Source organism: Coturnix japonica, chromosome 24 (genome assembly GCF_054131305.1).
Source record: "Coturnix japonica strain WE chromosome 24, WE-NBRP24, whole genome shotgun sequence".
Classification (NCBI taxonomy): Eukaryota; Metazoa; Chordata; class Aves; order Galliformes; family Phasianidae; genus Coturnix; species Coturnix japonica.
The window spans coordinates 4871497-4887576 of record NC_140686.1 but is presented as its reverse complement, the minus strand read 5'-3'; the positions used below and the strand labels follow the sequence as shown (position 1 = coordinate 4887576).

At 40.4% G+C, this 16080-nt stretch overlaps 1 pseudogene across 1 annotated transcript in view; it reads right to left on the bottom strand.

Moving 5' to 3' along the window:
• LOC146757128 (uncharacterized) overlaps positions 1-15587 on the bottom strand; it is a 44694-nt pseudogene extending 29107 nt beyond the window's left edge. The window contains exons 1-15 of the transcript XR_014936950.1: positions 15144-15587; positions 14081-14195; positions 13649-13822; positions 13431-13537; positions 12868-13005; positions 11975-12123; positions 9115-9165; positions 6714-6747; positions 6564-6633; positions 5261-5321; positions 4711-4895; positions 3785-3932; positions 2843-2904; positions 2001-2103; positions 198-319 (exon numbers count right to left, since the gene is read on the bottom strand). The product of XR_014936950.1 is annotated as an uncharacterized LOC146757128 (transcript). The remainder of the gene's footprint in view (positions 1-197; positions 320-2000; positions 2104-2842; positions 2905-3784; positions 3933-4710; positions 4896-5260; positions 5322-6563; positions 6634-6713; positions 6748-9114; positions 9166-11974; positions 12124-12867; positions 13006-13430; positions 13538-13648; positions 13823-14080; positions 14196-15143) is intronic.
• Between the last annotated feature and the right edge of the window lie 493 nt (positions 15588-16080).

Here is a 16080-nt window from a genome sequence, read left to right as displayed (position 1 = left end):
TGCTAGAAAATCAACTTCAAAGCCTGCAGCCAGGAGGCCAACGTAAGTAGTCTGACATAACTTTGTCCCAGTACTATCTCAACAGAGAACCTACGCTACAGGTATTTCAATGACCCTCAGATACAGGACATCGAGCAGCAGCAACATGGGGTAAATAAGCCTCACCAGGGGCGGGGCTCAACTCAAAGGCAAGCTCTCACGTAGTTCTCATCTGGCTCTCCCACAGACCGGGGAGATGCACATATCACAGAAAGTACCTCAGAATCCCAGGGAGAATCAGACTCTTCCTTTTTCTCTGTTCCTACTGCTGGCAGAGCACCTACAAAAAAATGGACAAAGAGAGACACTGAGAATTTACTGCACTCCACTTTTATACCCCATCAGTCAAACAAAGGATCTGAAAGATGAGTAACAGTACTACAGCAAAGGACAAACCAAGAAATGAGTTACACTCAACAGTAGCTTTACACCCAGTCACATCACAGTATTCTGTTTTCTCCTCTTCATTTCTTTTCCAGCAAAAGATGCATAAGAATGGTGGCTGACATGACAATGTCCCTCGTGTTGGGACAACGTTAAGGAAGAAACTCCAGCATGCTTCAGTCTCAGCATATGGACACCCTGAGTCATCTTCCCTCTTGCCTACACCTCCATCATCTGGCACTTACTATCACATTCCACTCTATAGGACATACCACAAAAGCACGATACAAAACAACCTCACACTAAGAGGAAGCTGCCAACACACACGGCTCCTTGCTTAGTGCTATCAAGGGATACCTCACCTGACCATGATTCATAATCCTGCAACTTCTGACCAGGTACATACATAAGGACTGACATTTAGGAATGAAACAGAAGCTCACAGCTCCAATACAGTCCAGAACACTGCAAGCATTTTAAATCTTATCACTTCAAAGTCTAGTATCTTCTGACCACCAAACTCCCATCTAGAGCAGACCACAGTCAGTTCTCTCTTCTAAGCTACTCCATTATGTAAAACAAACTCAGGATTGACTCACACAGAAACGCAAGGAAAATTTACAGGAATGAGCCAGACAGGAGCAATGGCGTCCACTCTGGAAAACCATAACTGCTGATTCCAGCCTGAGTGCTGACTATTCATGCTTTTCCAAAATAAACTCTTTGCACATAAAATGCACTAAGAGAAAAGTGAATGCACCGTGAGTGCTGCTTCCACACCTTCTGAGCAGCAACTGACCAATAGCTACACGAGCTCTGAAAACATCTACAGCAACAAGATATCCTCTGGAGACGGACATACTATCTTCTGCTCTGAGACCCTGGGGTGAGTACCTAAGCACCCACCTCTCTCTGAGGTCATGCTCTCAAGCATACAAACGAGTAGCACAGGAGAGATCTCCTACATTTTACAACTGAACAAGGTGAGGCACTGGAAGAGTCTTCTCTGACTTTGAATCAGGTCAGCTCTTGGCTGAAGCCCTGAAAAACCACAGCTTTTCAATCTGATAGTACCCATTAGAAAGGGAATCAATAGTGTCACACACAAGGCACACTAGACTACCTACTTGTTTTGTGCAGATCAAGGAGAACACAGCAACAAAATTAATAAAGAAACTTGCATCATACATAATCATTAGGAACCCAGCACCACCATTTGTGACCTTTAGGAAAGAACGAAAAGCAACAAAAGCTGCAGACCTTCTCTACCACAGCAGGCTAGGGTTCACAGCTAAATCTTAAACCAGATACCACTCCCACCACTTTAAGCAACCACTTAAAGCAAAGAAAAACACCCGAACAAACACATATCCAAAAAGTATACATAATGAATGCAAGAACCGCCTGGACTAATCAAGCAGGCCAGCAAGTTCAGTGTTCACTGCTGTTAATTAACATCAGCCAAGCACTTCATTGCTACAGCACATACTCACTGAACAACAGGACTGACAAGGAAAACAAAAGAAAAAGTTCACTTGTCTATAAACACAGACAAATCCAATCTATGAGATAGTTACCCTTGTTGTGCTCCCCTGAAACACTCTGCAAGCGTACTCCATGTTCAACTGCAGGTGGGAGAAACACAGGAGGAGATGCTTTCCTCGAACCTTCAGAACACGGCTGTATAATACAGTACATACGCGTAAGAATTTGTACAAAACAATTTTTTTAAAATAAAATCTAACAAAGGCTTTTGCATTTTAAATAAAAGGGCAAAAAAATCCTCACAATTCATCTAAACTATTCCATAATGTTGATTAAGGCTGGCAAATCACAGAGCCACACAAGAAATTTACACAGGAAATCAAGATGTTGATTGTGAACAAGAAGCTGCAGCTCTGTGTTGATTGAACATTGGCATCAAATTTGCACCTGGCATTCAAATATCAGCCTACATTGCTGGGGCACATGTCCCACAATGTTGAGTGAGTGCATCACTACGTTGCAAAAGCAAGATTTGATTTGCTTAAAGGCCAAAAAGGCAAAGCTGATAGCGATTAAGCTATCTAGAAAGTCTTGTATTTTTAAGAAAGGAGTGGGGAATTAGTTTTTTTCCCAACAACAAAGGCTAGAGGGGAAGTAGTTATTGTGTTTCACTACTGTGCTAGAAAATCAACTCAAAAGCCTGCAACCAAAGGGCCGATACAAGAAGCTTAACGTAACTTTGTCCCAGTACTATCTCCACACAGAACCTACACTACAAGTATTTCGTTGACCCTCAGATACAGGACATAGAGCAGCAGCAATATGGGGTAAATAAGCCTCACCAGGGGCAGGGCTCAACGCAAAGGCAAGCTCTCACGTAGTTCTCATCTGGCTCTCCCACAGACTGGGGAGATGCACATTTCACATAAAGTACCTCAGAATCCCAGGGAGAATCAGACTCTTCCTTTTTCTCTGCTCCTACTGTGGGTTGGGCTTCTACAAAAAAAAAGGAGAAATACAGACACTGAGAAATATACTGCACTACACTTTTATACCCCATCAGTCAAATAAAGGATCTGAAAGACGAGCAGTAATTCTACAGCAAAGAACAAACCAAACAGTGAGTCCCACTCAAGGGTAACTTTACATCCAGTCACATCACAGTATTCTCTTCACTCCTCTTCATCTGTTTTCCAGCAGAAGATGCCCAAGCAGGACAGCTGACATGGCTACGTTCACCATGTTTGGACAATGTTCTGTGCAGCATCTGACCAATAGCTACACATGCTCTGAAGAAGTCTACTGCAACAAGCAGTGCTCTGGAGTCAGACAATGGAAATAGTATCTTCTGCTTTCGCACCCTGGGGTCTATGCCAAATTACCCAACTCTCTCTGAGCTGGTCATGCTCTCAAGCCCACAAAGGTTTAGCAAAGGAGAGATCTCCTACATTCTACAACTGAACAAGTCGAGGTACTGGAAGAGTCTTCTCTGAGTTTGAATCAGGTCTGCTTTTGGCTGAAGCCCTGAAAAACCACAGCTTTTCAATCTGACAGTACCCATTCGAAAGGGAATCAGCAGTGCCACACACAAGACACACTAGACTACCTACTTGTTTTGTTCAGATATAGGAGAATACAGCAACAAAATTAATAAAGAAACTTGCATCATACGTAATCATTAGGAATCCAGCACCACCATTTGTGACCGTTAGGTAAGAACGAAAAAAAACAAAAGCTGCAGACCTTCTCTACCACAGCAGGCTAGGGTTCACAGGTAACAGGAAAGTTTATCATCTTTGAGGATAATCATCATTTTACTTTATTTACTGAACATTAATACTTATAGAGGAGCAATCAGGATCATATTTAAACTCACTTCTCGCATAAGCTGTGTCTTCTGAAACTTTACGGACTTGATGTTTATTACTAGAAACAGAATGTTTCACATCCCCCAAAACTGTCGTTTGCAGCTTCCTTCTTGTATCTTCCTTCTCCTGTTCTTCTTTCCATTTAGGTGACTCCTTCTAAAACAGATTGACCAAAACAGCTGAAAAGCACAGAAATCAATATCTACTTCACCACCCATTAACAACTTGGAAAACGGTTTTCTTGGGTAAGACTTAAATGAAGCAAAGTGCAACATGGTTTCTAAAGGCCTACAATTTTTAGTGGGAATCTGCACAATTAAACTGCAGTGCCTCATGTTGTAAACCTCATCTCTGGCTATGCAAAACCTCTGAGAAGCACTTCCTTGTGTCAATCTAAATGCAGTTTCATTGATATTATTCAGAAAGTCTTCTTTCTGCCTACATATCTCACAATTTCACTAGTTTCCTGCCCTCAATTTCATTCAAAACTTCCTTTTGTTTCTTCATTTCCAGTCATTACCTCATGAATTCTACTAAATGGCTACAACTTCTAATGGATATTATCCATTCCCTCAGTTTTACATAACAGAAAGTGCACAGATTCCAGAAAGAATGAAGTTTCCTGTCTTTCTCCTTCCAAAACTCTCCAATCTCATAATAAAAATATTGAAAATAATGTCTGAGTTTGGCTATGAACAAGATGTTTTCAGTATCAAAATACAATGATTGAATACAGATACGTGATTGAGTATTAACAGGAAAATAGTTTACTGTCGCTTACCTGTATTACCCTTAACAAACTCTTCCAATTGAATCATCCCTGTACACTTACTTTTGTGCTTGAGGGAAATGCTGCCCATAGATTTTCCTCATATCTATTTAGGCCCAGGTTTTCACTTTCTTGTTTTAGTGTTTCATGGAATTTATTATGTACCTCTTTGCACTGCCCTTCTTCCTCTTCCACCAATTCATCTTCCTCAAGGTTGCCTGAATCTGAGACATCTTGTTTCAACAACTCTCCACATTCTCCTCTGCTCAGATTTGCACCTGTTGGTTTTTTTTGTTTGAGGCTTTTCTTCTGTGACTTAGGAATTTCAATTCTAGAACTATCACCACCACCTTAAAGCATGAGAAAGGGAAAGAGGAATATGAATCAAATGGGTTATATAAATAGCAGCAGGCATTTTACCCATTAAAAACACAGGAAAGTAGTCATCTGGGACTGTATGGAAAAGAAGCCAGGTAAGGGCAGGATGGGAGAAGGACACATCAGACACAAAGGCTTAGGAGGGGACTCAGTATGGTCATTTCCATTATCTTACTTATTTTATTCTGACATGACCATCTGTTCTGTTCTTATAACACTACTTTCCTCAATTACTACAGCCAAGTGAAAACAACAACAACAAAAACCGAAATGAAATTACTTAGTAAGTTTACTTTTGTATGTCATTGTATTATGAAGTACTTTCCAAATAACTTACCATTATTTCTGAATTTTTGGGGAACATTCGTTAACGATGTCAAGTTTGGCTTCTGTGGCTTCTGCAAATAAAAACACATTTTAAAAGAATTATTTGATCTGTTTTTGTTTGCTTTTTTGTTTTAAAGCAAATCCTTTACTTACATCAAATCTTGAACAGTAAATACAACCAGGCTGTCCCCTTTTGAAAGGACTCAGATACTTGCTAGATCCTTCAACTTTAATTACACAAACATTCCTCTCCTCTTGTGTACAAGTCAGTGACTATTCAAAACTATCTGTAAATGCGTAACAATTCTAAAAAGGTACTTTAATCTATTGGTAAAATACAACTACACTCGCGATTACTTACTTGTAAGTATGCACAACTCAAGTATCAATTAAAGTTCCTGAAGCTTGAAGAATAAATTAGTTAATATAACTCCACTTAGTGAAATATCTGTAAATTTCAAAATAATGCTAGAAATTTGAATCACTTCCCCTAAAATCAATGTAAGAAAATAGAAAAAATTTTAAAGTACACATGCTTACATCTCCAGCATTACAGAGTGTGCTGAACTAACAAACTAAAGTTCCTAATCACTGCAGAATCCCAGTGCAACAGACTAAATACTCCAGACGCCATTGAAAAAACTGGTAATCCTTTGGAACATTCATAAAAACAGCAGGATAAGCACATGGAGCTTATAAAGAGAAAAGTCCAAATATTCAAAAAATGAAGATAGTCATGCAGTGTGAGATTATATACAAGCACGGAATGTCATCCCACAGAAGGAAAAAAGAAAGAAAGAATAATTATTTGAGCAACTCAAGTATCGAACACTCGAGGAACCTAGCGAGGAAGGAAAGAGAACCAGGTGATGAACAATTTCACTAGATTTTGATAAATAAATGTTCTTTTTCATTATCGTGTTCTTTTTCATTAATCATCCTATCATGTAAATTAGGGGAAACAATTGTGAAGTTTGAAAGAGAACAGAACAGGTTATTTATTAACTTATCAATTCCTAGGGTTGGCAAATCTCACTCAATGAACAACTAATACGATGTGGTAGTTTATCTTAATATCTACTCTTTTGCCTCAAACCACAAATCTACTGCATGTTCTGCCAAAGCAACAATTTTTAGGAAAAACTTACAGCAGAAGAAAGGTTGGCAGATGAGAGACTCTTCTTAAGGAGGAAAAAAAAAACAAAAAAAAAAACCCAAAGAATTGGCTGGAAAAAGAGTTTCCTTCTATCTCATAGGAAATTGCCTTCAAATCACTTATTTTACACAACTATTTTCCCATAAAGGCACCATACCTTGGCTGTAAAATCCAGTTCTTCTTCCTCAGAATTATTCCAGGTGCCATTACTGCCCTCTTTTTCAGAACTTCAAAAACAACGAAAAGTAAGTACTGGTCCTCTCAAATAATTCCTCAAATAAGCATTTGGTATTTTTATAAGACTCACCTTGTTGAGTATCCTTCGAAAAAGTCATCCATTGCTGTTCAAATATAAATCGACATGTTGAGATTAGATTTTGCATACTAAAAATTAACCAATACAGACATTTAACATGAAAACAGCTCATAAGAGTACAGAAGCTGAAGTGGCCAATTCAATAAGAACAGCATGAAGGAAAGTATTTACAAAACAAATGCTTTTTCAAATTATACTGAAAAACAAATCAGACATATCTACAATATCTACCATTTTTTGCTGCCGTACCTTGCTATGGATTATAAATAAAGTATATTTATAAATACAAAGAAAATCAAAAAGCATACTCAGGAGCTATAGGTTATCCCTAGCTAGAAGAATCACCAGCATTTCTCTACAGTGAATCAAAAAATGATATACTTGAGACAAAAGGAGCATTAGCAGGGCATGCTATACTACACCCCCAAGTTTTTATCAGTTCAGTGAAGGTAGTAACTCACACCTAAGACTATAGGATAGGTCAGGTCAAAAGGGATCTCTGGAAGTCTCTCAACCAACTACTTAAAGCCAGCTCAGCTTTGAGGTCAGGAAAAGTTGGTCAGGGTTTTATTCAGTCTAGTCTTGAACACCTCCAAGAGAAGGTTCACAACTTCTCTATTTTGCCATCCTTATCATGGCAACACTTTTCATCTCCAGCTAGAAACCATCTTGCTTCCATTTATACCTCTTGCCATCTTCGCTTCCTGTCAAGTATCACAGGGAAGCATCTGGCTTTGTCTTCTCATCTGCATTGGACGCTGCAGTTAGGGCCCTTCAAAGCTGCCTCTTCTTCAGGCTGAGTAAGTCCACTTTCTCAGCCCTCTCTCACAGGGCAAATACTCCTTCACAAATATGATGGCTCCCTAGAGAATTAGCTTGCTATTGATCCATCGACCTCTCACGTAGAAGGAACTCAAAATTACAGCCAAGGCACAGTCAAGTGAGTGCTAAACAGGGGCTGACAATCGCTTCTCTCAGTCTCCTGGCTTTGCTACTCTTAGCACAGTGCAAGCTGCAGCCCTTAGCTGCCAGAGCACCCTGCTGCCTCATGCTCAGCTTGCCTTCTGACAGGTCTGTGTCCTTTCTCAGCAGAGCTGCTCCCCTGCCGTGCAGTCCCATCATGTTTTGTAGGAAGGGGCTTTTTCACCCCAAATGGGTCTTGGTATTTGCCCCCGATGGATTTCTTAAGATGCCTGCCAGTCTATTGCCCTGGCTCATTGAAGTCCCTCTGAATGCCAGCTCTGTGCTGAAGCATATCCAACAATCGCTCTTACTTCAGATCATTAGCAACCCTGATGAGAGCGCCCTGCAGTAAATCCTTCAGGTCACCGTTCTAATGAAAACTGCAGTCTAGGAACACAATTTTTGAAGCGCTAACACCTCTTAACAACTAAAACATAATAGAAGGACTTTCTGATTCCCAGCACAGAAGGGAAAACAGACATACCTGATCTCCACATAGAAATCATAATTCCTGAAGTTTCTGAACTGTTAAATATTATAACAAAAAGAAGGGTTACTACTAACAACCTACAAATGAGTGTACAAATTTTGCCTTTCCTAAACACAGTATGCGAGAATATTCCCTGATCTGAACACAGCTTTCTGAGATGCAGTACAGTATAAATGTTCAAAGAAATCTCATGGAGAAAAAAGCTAGAGGCTGAAACTTCCCATCTGAGGGCATCTTAAATGGTTCAAATGCTAACAATCTGATTTTTGATGTTTTCCACTACAGAAAACACAGAATATTCTTAAATGCTAATGGAATCCTGCTGTATGTAAAGCTAAATAACTAACTCAGTACTATGACTCTATCTGCTAACTTTCCACGCAGAACAGAAAATTGCTGCTGTGTGGAACAGTTAAACTCTGGACGAACGACTTCAGTTACATCTTCAATGAGTACCACTAGAAGTAAGGAAAACAGCTCATTAAATTACCTACACTTTTGCTTTCAACATATAAATACTGCCAATGATCCTGCTATCCTTTAGAAGGCGAGACAGGAATTTGATGAGATAGCTTTCAGCTAGACCAAAACCACAGCCATGATGCACTGACACAGAAATGAGATCTAGTCTCCAGGGACCCGTTTCCACTTTAACTGAAGCCTATATCACCATTTCTGAGCAAGAGGAGAACAGATTACAAAACAAACAACCCCAAAACCAACACTATCACAAGTGATAAAAGCAAATGCTGAATTCAGTAATAAGGGACTCATGCAAAACATGCAAAGAAACAAAAGCTGCCCCAAATCCACTCTAACTCATAGATCTTAAATCATCAAGATACAGATCTGCAAGATAATAAGCACCTATGATGAATAAGTATTTGTGTATCACAAGACATGTGTGGTATTTAAAATACTGCTGTGCAGAATGAATACCTTCACTCGATTCTCCTGTTCTCAGAGTCTGCTCAGGGGACCGTTGCATTTCTATATCCATTAAGGGAAAGGCATGGAAAGGACAGACAACAATGACATCAGAATAAATGCGGAATCTCACAAGTTTGGAAAATACAAAAAGCACACACACAAAGCTACAGCACTGGGAGAATGTGCTGTGACTATGACATGCATTTGTGTGCATGTGTACATCTGTGTGTCAAAAGAGAAACTGTGGAACACTACCTTGACATCAAATTCTTTCACAATAAATCTGTTACTTTTCTCTGGAGCAGAAGGTTGTCCTACTTACATGGATTTTATCACATACACATGCAGTGCTGTGGAAAAACAGCTACTATCAGAAACATACACTTAAGAGAAAGTTTAAAAGAATCATAGGATGGCTTGGGTTGAAAAGAACCTCAAGATGATTTCTCATCCCTTCTGGCTTTTCTCTGTTTCCTTAAGAGGGAATACAGGAAAAGTTTTATCTGACCTCAGGAGATAAAAATCACACAGAAGTGATAATTTACTTTTGTAAAGAGTTTTACAATGCTGAGACAATTCCTCTAATCATAGAAACACTAAGGTTGGAAAAGATTATCAAGTCCAATTGCAAATGACTCAGGGAAACGCTGAACAATACACTAGTATGTGCTGCAGTGGCCAAACATACTGTCACTGCAAACATACTAGAAACAGAAATAGCACAACTACTGTTTTCCTCAAAAAGAAATTGTTACTTAAAATCTAAGAGATCGGTCATTCAATATGTTCTGGAAGCCAATCTGTACGTGATTAATAAAAGGGTTCATGTTCTGACATCCAAATAATCATGAGCAAACTTGTTGAAAAATGCTGACCTGTTCAACATTCTTCAGAATCTCCTCTTCTAATTAGAAAGTACAAAAGTAGCAGAAAGGATAAGGTCAAAATTTTAGATAGCAGAAAAATAAAACAGAAGAGCAAAAGACAATAAAAGAATTCCAAAGTGGGTATTTCTCTGGTCTCTCTCTCAACATCCCGGCTTCTCTAAAGGACACTTTTAAGACTGTTACTGTGGCATATTAAAAGGACTCTCATGATTCAGGGTGTGGATGCAATCAGAGACTGCAGAATTAATTCCAATATTGTTTCTACTACGCTACTGAACTTTCTCTCTGCTCCCTCCTACTCCTCATGCTGGTGTCATCTTTAAGAGACTGAGCACAGGGAGAATCACAGAATGGTTTGAGTTGGAACAGACCTTTAATATCATCTAAATCCAACTCCCTGCTATAGGCAGGGACACCTCCCTCTAGACCAGGTTGCTCAAAGCCCCATCCACCTTTGGCTTTGAATGCTTGCAGGGAGGGAGCATTTACAACCTCTCTGGGCAACCTGTTCCAGTGTCTCATCCCCCTCACAGTAAAGAATTTCTTCCTGATATCTAGTCTAAATGTACCCTCTACTTGGAAGAAGAAACCCTCAAATCACATATTTTAAATTAACCCAGGCCTGTTAGTCCTTACAATGGGGTACCAGAGCAACTATCTATGTGCATGGAAGGTAGCAACTGAGTGGATTTGGATAAAAAAAAGTATTTCAATGATTAAACCAACTGTATTGAGCCCCACTGAAAAACAAGCAAACAAAACTTCAAAACCAAGCTACGAAGAAACTTTTTCAACCACTCTCTAGTTCAAAGTAACTGCTCCTAAGTCAAAGGCAACATCACTTGGGTCTAAAATCTATACTTCCATCTGGGATAAGTCCAGGAAGAAAAAATATGCCATGTATTCTTTGATCATATTTCTCAGTCTTTATAATAAAAAAGTAATGACTTGTGTTTGAACAGTCTGCTGCCCATCTGACACATGATTCTCACAAAACCCTTAAAAATAAGGAACAAATAAAACCTCGTACGTTGGGGCTTGAAACGTAAACTGCAAGGCAATCTCATTCATACTAAAATAGCAACTTTCTAAGATTCATTTAGGGCAATTTGAGCTTATAAACGCTGCCTGGATTTTACAAATTCATTGAAGGAATGTATTTCTTTTATTTACAAGGCAATGAGAAAATGTAACAGTTTTTCTGGATCACAAAGTCTTTCTCAGTTGTTTTTTTTTTTTTCTTTTTTAAATAAAAGTAATTGAAAAAAACATTATTTGATTATAAATCAAACCATGTCCAAAAAGATACGGTATATACAAACAATGTACTGTTGTTGCTTATGAAGTTATTTTTCCAAGACAATTTTTGTTACGTCTCCACAACACAAACAAAAGCAATTGTAATTGAAGGTGAGAAATTATGTCTCCCAAAAAAGGAGCTTTATGCAGGTGAAACTATTAAAATTAAAACAAAGTGACAGAAATCCAGTGGTAATCAACAAAAGATGCATCTTCTTGCAATTCATCTGCTGCTTCGCTGCTACAGAAGATAAAACTACTATTTGGGATGAAACTACAGCTTTTGCAATTGGATTTTCTGAACAACAATCTAAATGAGCATCTCTAAGAAAAATTGCACACCCATAAAACAAGGCTACTTTAACCTATTTTGTTTCTTCTCTTCCCTCCTCCCCCTTGCTAAAGGGACAATTTAAATAAATGGGCAACTTGATGTGCTGAAAGTGACAACTGTATGAGCAGATGGATGTAGTGCACACAAATCACAACTGTCCCCACAGCCTGTGGAGATGCAGTGTAAACTAGCAGCAAGCAAACACATTCATAACATTTCTTATTACAGTCCACCTGATGCTTCCACTGAAGTCCACACTGAGCACGGTGAATTTAAAAGATGCAAACCAACCTAAGGAAGGGGCCACCACGATTCTGCCCATTAGCTCTACCACAGTTAAGCATCCTACCTCCTCTGCTCGAAGCAGCTGCACCCAACGTAAAGCCAGCAGCTCTTGCCTGGTGAGGAGTCACTGGCACAGGGATGCCTCCTTTAGCACCTGCAGAAGCTTCCCCTGCGTTCTCATGGTCTGCATATTCTGCCAGTGTTTTACTAAGACTATGGAGAGCAAAAAAGGAAATGCATTTGGGAAAAATAATCCCATAGCTACATAAACACTTAATGGGATAATAAGAGCCTTATACTATCTATCCTAAACATAACCATAGCCAAAACAATTTTCATATTCAGTAAGTGTAACATACTCTACTTTTTGCAAACCGTAACATACTCAAATATAATGGACACATCTATTTTATAGATGCACATCCAGATCTATGAAGTTATTTACTTCTGCTCGGTACCCTTTGCAGTCCAGTTTTTACAAATACAACCACTCTTATGAATGAACACCCATGGGTAAAATACTTATGTGTAGGAGGAGTTAAACTGCTTAGTAATTTAACAAAAGAAATAACAGCTAGATCTCCTCTGAAACAAAACAGGTGGTTCCTGGTCAGTGGAACTGAAGACAGTAATAACAAGGGTTCTGTTTTGAGAAGAATTTACAAACATTTCAGTTTTTCAAGTTGAACTTCTGCGTCTGTGGGCTACAGACACATTTTAATAGTGTATAGCAGGCAGACATCAGCTTAGAAACAAACACTTGAAATCTTACAGAGAATTTTGAGCAGAAGCCCTTTTCTCAACTTTCAAATTAACACCAGACACATGAACAGTATACGTGAGAAGATGTCAACGAACACATCTTCAAAATAGCACCGTTAAACTTGGTGCTGTTACCAAAAAGGTTCAAACTCAACACTGATAACTAAAAACCTAGCAATAAATTTAAAAGTTTACCTAGCATTTCCATGAAGAATAGCATAGTCCTCAGCTGTCCATCCATTAACGTCTTTATGGAAAATTTCAGCACCATAGCGAAGAAGTATTTCTACCAACTTAAGCTCCCCACCGGCTGCTGCAGTCATAAGTGGGGTTCTACAGCATCCAAAATACAAGACAAACCATACAATTTAGTCAGACATTGTAATTATTTTAATTCCCATTTGCTCAATCTCAAAGAAAATCACTTTATGAACAGAAAAAAAAGCTTCCATATTAACAACACTTGCATACAAACTTGGCGTCAATTTGAAAAACTCTCTCTGGCATAACAGCAATGTTGCTGGCACAATAGCAATTTTCCTGCCACAGCGGCTACCAGAAACAATGTTTTCTTGCAGTTCTCAATGCAGAAAACATGCAATAATGCATGTCACCTGCCAAGCTGAGACCTGCTTTCGCCAGTCACTCAACGAGCTCTTTCTCTGTGTCTTTCTACTTCAATGCTCATTCCCATCCCTCCCATCAGTCCAACCTGAAGACAACTAAGGTGACCTGCAGAGTTTAGACCATCTCCTCACCTTTCACACGGATCTCGAGTGTGAACATCAGCTCCTTTTTTAAGAAGGAGCTCTACCATTTCTTTGTGATTTTCAGAGATAGCAAGAGTAAGAGGAGTACATCCGTCCTGAAAGAACAGAAATAATTCAAGTTAAAAATCAAAAGAAACAAACAAAAAATCTACAATAAAAATATCAATGCAACTTTTTGAACTTCTCTATTGAATCTCGAAATGTACCTTATTCTGAGCATTGATACGGGCACTGTGCTCAATTAACATCCCTGCTAGAAATGTGTTAGGAGTTACAGCAGCCAAGTGAAGGGCAGTGTTGCCACCAGCATCTGCCAGGTTCGGATCAGCACCATGCTCTAGCAGGATCACTGCACATCTTTCTTTCTGGCATTGTACTGCCTGGAAACAACACACACACACACACACAAAAAAAAAAAGGTAAAATTTCCAGCAGTCATATTTCACTGTGTCACTACTACTACAACTTCCCATTCCTGGAATATAAAAGCATCTGCCAAGATTAGCTAGCACATGCCAAAGCCACACTGATTACAGCATGCATGCTTCTACACAGACTTACTTAAAGAATCTGGAAAGACATCATTTAATACATAATCAATAATTCCTACTTGCAGCAACATAGTATGTTCTACTTACCTTCATCAGTGGAGATCTGTTATCACTGTCAAAAAGATTTAGCTTACACTTGTTTTCTACTAGAAACGTAACGACATCCTCACGTCCATTTGCACAAGCAAGATGCAGTGGTGTCCTAAAAGTGAAACGTGTAAATTGAAACAGACAGCTAAACAAATATTTTCACTCTGTGGTACATGAACAGGGCAAATTGAATTTCTTTATCCCAATTACCTCCCAAAATAAACAAAATAAAATAAAAACAAGCTTATTCCATTACCAGCGTGCACCAAACCACGTCGCTTAGTACAACATCTACATGTTTCTTGAACACCTCCAGGGACGGTGACTTTACCACCAACCTGGGCAGCCCATTCCAGTGCACAACCACTCTCTGGAGAGGCTTATCCTAGCATCCAACGTGAACCTCCCCTGGTGCAAGCTGAGGCTGTTCCCTCTTGTCCTAACAGCTCCCATCACAGGCAGGCTGATGAGTACCCTCCATAAGACCAGCTTCCTCCAAGGCAGATAAGATGAGGACGAAATAACAGGCAGAACGTCAAATAACTCATCATGCCTTGTCACAGACATGGAACAACTCGAGAGTGACTGTTCCCACTGAGAAATTCCCAAATAAGTATACAAGATCCTTCACCTCCGAATAGAAGCCTGACAATATTGATCTGAGCACTGTATTTATTATTTATTTAGCACAGTGTACCGCAAAGAGCTCGAATGAGTAATTTAACTGTAACAAACACAACTTTGTGCAGGAGCCCCTCCTCACCCAAAAGCAGCCGTTACCAAGCACTGGGGAATATGACAACCTAAAGGAACCACCATCAGCTTCGCAAGCAAGAAAGCCTTCATGAAGCCAGCAGCCTTATCGCTGCCCTTTCTCACCAGCCCCCAACAGAGCTCTCAGCTCGGAGGAATGCCGAGCAGCCCTACGAGGGATCCAGGCCGGGAGGGCACATCGGAGCGGCCTCTACCGGCCGTCCCAGCCACGCACGGCCCCCGTTAACAGCAGCCCTCTGTGCCCAGGTCATGCAGCGGGGATCCCGGCCCGGCCCGCCGCCCTTACCGCTGCGCCCTGTCGCGCTCGTCGATGTCGTGCTTCTTCAGTCCTTGCTGCACCAGGGCCAGGTCTCCGGCGGCGGCCCCTTGGTGCAGCTTGGTCAGCTCCTTCCGGCGGATCTCGTACGCACCGGCGGAGCACGCCGAGGCGGCGCTGCCGGGCGGCGGATCCCGTTTTTTCTTCTTTACGAAGCTGAGTATCTTCTTCATGTCGTCTTAAAACTCTGCCGGGCCGAGCCCCGAGCAGGACGCGGAAACACGGCGCACGCTCAGAAGCCGCGGCCCAACCCACAGGCTGCAGGGCAGCCTCAGGCTCCCAGCCGGAGCCGGGAGCCCCACGTATGCGTTATACGTGCGATATTAAGCGCTACTAAGCGATATGAAGCGATAGTAAGCGATATCAAGAGGATACACACCCGCGGAGAGCAGGAGTGTGCGCGTCTGTAGGCTCGGCTGCCTCAGAAAGCGGTTGGCAACGGTGTGTCCTGGGGCCGTTGCCTTTGGAATAGTCACGGGGATAACCGTCTGCAGGGTTATTTCTTGCCCTACTTGTGGGTATTATTTAATAGGGATCTCAAAGCACGCGTTTTTAACCTGTTACTAAACCAGTTGTCAGCTTTCTGTCTTCAGTTTTCCCATCTTCCCCTCCCCCCCTCCACCTTTGTTCATACTGTTTATTAAATCTTTAATATGGGTGATTTTGAATAATATTTTTAATTCATTCCTGTTAAAAACAAATAGTTCCATTTAATTTTTATTTTTCTTCAGAAATTGGTATTTCCTGTCACAGTTCCTCATATTCTCAGTGTGTTCTCTTTGGTAATCTGGAGCTTTCTCTAAGAACCATTGAGCAATTGCTATTCCTGTTGCTGTCTGCGTGAGGTGATTCCTCTTCTCTTACCCAGTACTAGATCCACGTAGCACAGTAAGATTTTCAAGTAAGG